Genomic DNA, 3,637 nt, shown 5'->3' with positions numbered 1-3,637 from the left:
AAGAACTCAAATAGAAAGAAGGTCATACTTCCGTTCCACCCAAATTCATAAAATAAAGAGTGAAAACAATTCTTAAATTATAAATCCACACATAAATTAAAATAGTAAAAGCAATAAAATTAATCCATAGAAATAGACAGAGCTCCTAACCTTAACAATGGAGGTTTAGTTGCTCATGGAAAAGAGAAAATAAGGATTCAGGTCCAAATGTACCCCGTTGCAATCTGATGGCATCAGATCCCTTTTTATAACTAATCCTAATAAATTTAAAAATCAAATTTCTAAAATTAAAATTAAAATAATATCTTTTCCTAAAATAAGATTTGAATTTAAATTCGAATTAAATAACAAGTCTTCAGCTGATGGGTGAGAACCACTTGTTCTGTCCATTCTGAAGCTTCTAATATGTGATTTCTAGGCTAAGAACTGGGTCACAACGGCCCAGAAATTGCCCCCAGCGTTTTCTGTCAATTTTCCAGATCGCTCATGTGACGCGTCCGCGTCGTCCACGCGTTCGCATCATTTGTGCAGATTCCAGTCCACGCGATCGCGCAGTCCACGCGATCGCGTCAGGCACGCGATCGCGTCATTGCGATTTTCTCCATTCCGCGCGGTCGCGTGAGCCATGCGTCCGCGTCGGTATTCACTGGTCATCTCCTTGGCTTCTTCTCTTTCTCTGCAGAAACTCCATCAAATTCCGCCAAATGCTACCTAAAATAAACAGTATTGCACAAAACTCAAAATAGCATCCATAGTGGCTAAAATATAATTAATTCTTAATTAAATTCAACAATTTAGATGCAAATTCAATAGGAAAAGATAGACAAGATGCTCATGCATCACCTGACGCGTGCGCGTGACTGACGCGTACACGTAATTTGAAGATTTGCTCAGCGACGCGTCTGCGTGACCAACGCATCCGCGTGACTCGCGAAAAAGACCATCGATGCGTACGCGTGACTGACGCGTACGCGTGACAGACGCGTACGCGTGACATGCGCCACATGCAGGAAACGCAGAAAAATGCTGGGGGAGATTTCTGGACTGTTTTGACCCAGTTTCTAGCCCAGAAAACACAGATTAGAAGCCACAGAATGGACAAATCAAGTGGTCCCCACCCATCAGCTGAAGACTTGTTAATTAATTCGAATTTAAATTTAAATTCGAGTTTTTAAATAGAAAAAGATATTATTTTAATTTTAATTTTAGAAATTTGATTTTTAAATTATTAGGATTAGTTATAAAAGGGAATTCAGATCCATCAGATTAAGGGAGTACATTTTTTACCTGAATCCTTATTTTCTCTTTAAATTTAAGAATTGTTTTCGTTCTTTATTTTATGAATTTGGGTGGAACGGAAGTATGATCCTCTTTCTAAATGCGTTCTTGTATAACTTGGAAAAGCTCTTTACTTGAACAACAGCTTGAAAACATATGCTCCTAAATTTCTAATTTATCTGGATTTAATAGGATACGTGACATATAATCCTATTATGTTTGGGTAATTAGGATTTCTGTGGCATATAACTAGAATTGAACTTCACCCCCTAATTGGAATTAATTGACAAAGGAATTGGCTGTTGATGAATTTTAGAGGAGACTAGAAAAGTCTAAGGAATTAGGGTTTAGTCACATATAGTTGCCATAAATTAGATCTTACATGATTAAAATAAAATAATAAGAAAAGTCAATCTGGAAAATAGATAACTCTGAAACCTTAACTATTTCTTCATATTTTATTCCTTACCTATTCACCTGCCTGTTTTCAAACTCTTCTTTATTTTTTAATGCTTTTGAACTTCTAAACACTATTTTCTGTTTGTCTAACTAATCCTATCAAACACTATTGTTACTTAATCCATCAATTCTCGTGGGATCGACCCTTACTCACGTAAGGTATTACTTGGTACAACCTGGTGCACTTGCCAGTAAGTTAGTGGGTTACAAATACTGCACCAAGTTTTTGGCGCCGTTGCCGATGATTGACTATGATTAATAACTATTAGTTGTTTGATTGCTTAGATTAGACGTTTTAATTTTAATTAGTTTTATTTTATTATTATAAATTTTTATTTTTCATTTTTGATTATTTTCATTCACGTGAAATTTTTTTTTCTTCCGTTCTTTCACTCGTAACCCCCTCCCTTGCGTTTTCATTCTCGTTTCCCATTCCCCTGTCCCCCTTTGCTTTTATTTTTTTTTTCTTTTGATTTTCTAAAAACTTACGGTTTTCTTTTTTTATTTTTCGTTTTTGTTTTCTTCAAATTTTTTCTTTTTCTATATTATATTAGTTTTGTTTTACTTTTATCTTTAATTTTCTTTTAAAAAAATATTTAATAATAATTTAATACTAATAATTATTTTTTAATTTCTGAAATTATGTTTGGTGTCTCCTAGTTAGTCTTATTTTAATTTTTCTTATTTAATTTGCCTAATAATTTTAAAAATTTTTAGTAATAATTTTTCTAGTAATTTTTGAATTTTAGTGTTTGTTTGTTTTATTCAATATTTTTATCTCTTTATTCAGGTTACCTCACTGGGAATTCTCTGCACTCTGACGTAGGGAGTTCCATCTTTTCTTGTCTTCTGTTTGTTTATGCGCAGGAACAGAGGCAAGGAACATCTCTTAGACTTTGATCCTGAACCTGAAAGAACTTTCAGGCGGCGTTTACAACAAGCAAGACTTTACAAGGCTACAGAATCCACTATGGATCCTAATAATAATGCTAATGCCAATGTGGCAAATCCGAACGGGGATGATCAACAGAAGAGAGTGCTTGGCTCTTATTCTGCCCCTACTGCGGATCTCTATGGAAAAAGCATTGTGGTACCTCCTATAGCTGCAAACAACTTTGAGTTGAAGCCACAATTGGTTACCCTGGTGCAACAAAACTGTCAGTATCACAGACTTCCTCATGAAGATCCAAATCAGTTTATTTCTGATTTTCTGCAGATATGTGATACTGTGAAGAAAAATGGAGTGAATCCTGAGGTATACAAACTCATGCTCTTCCCGTTTGCTCTGAGGGATAAAGCAAAGCTATGCCTAGATTCCCAACCGAAGGAGAGTCTGAATACTTGGAAAAAGGTTGTTACAGAATTTCTCACTAAATTTTTCCCACCAAAGAAGCTGACTAAGCTCAGGTTGGAGGTTCAGACTTTCAGACAGAAGGAGGGTGAAACTCTTTATGAAGCTTGGGAGAGATACAAGCTACTGACTAGGCAATGCCCTCCGGACATGTTCTCCAAATGGACCCAACTAGATATCTTTTATGAAGGTTTGGGTGAGATGTCCAAGATGAGCCTAGACACTTCTGCAGGCGGTTCATTGCACAAGAAGAAGACACCTGAGGAAACTATTGAGCTGATTGAATTGGTTGCAAGCAACCAATATTTATACTCATCTAACAGGAATCCTGTGAACTCTGAGACCCCACAGAAGAGAAGCGTGTTGAAAGTAGAAGCTGTTAATGCTCTTCTTGCTCAGAACAAGCTGATGTCTCAGCAAATAAATCTACTTACTCAACAGATGGGTGGCATGCAAGTCTCAGCTATCAACACCCAAAATCCACCACAGGAAGTCTCCTATGACATGGCAGGTAACTATATGCAAAATGACAATTATGATTATGCTCAA

The 3,637-nt window shown here is 36.2% G+C and overlaps 1 non-coding gene across 1 annotated transcript; it reads right to left on the bottom strand.

Moving 5' to 3' along the window:
- Nucleotides 1-3,136: 3,136 nt before the first annotated feature.
- Nucleotides 3,137-3,245, bottom strand: LOC112787697 (small nucleolar RNA R71). The gene has a single exon (XR_003195095.1). It is a non-coding gene; the product is annotated as a small nucleolar RNA R71 (small nucleolar RNA).
- Nucleotides 3,246-3,637: the final 392 nt, after the last annotated feature.

The sequence above is a fragment of the Arachis hypogaea genome, chromosome 20 (assembly GCF_003086295.3).
Source record: "Arachis hypogaea cultivar Tifrunner chromosome 20, arahy.Tifrunner.gnm2.J5K5, whole genome shotgun sequence".
In the NCBI taxonomy this organism is placed as follows: Eukaryota; Viridiplantae; Streptophyta; class Magnoliopsida; order Fabales; family Fabaceae; genus Arachis; species Arachis hypogaea.
Note: the sequence above shows the minus strand (reverse complement) of the source record. Positions and strands in the feature narration are given on the sequence as shown.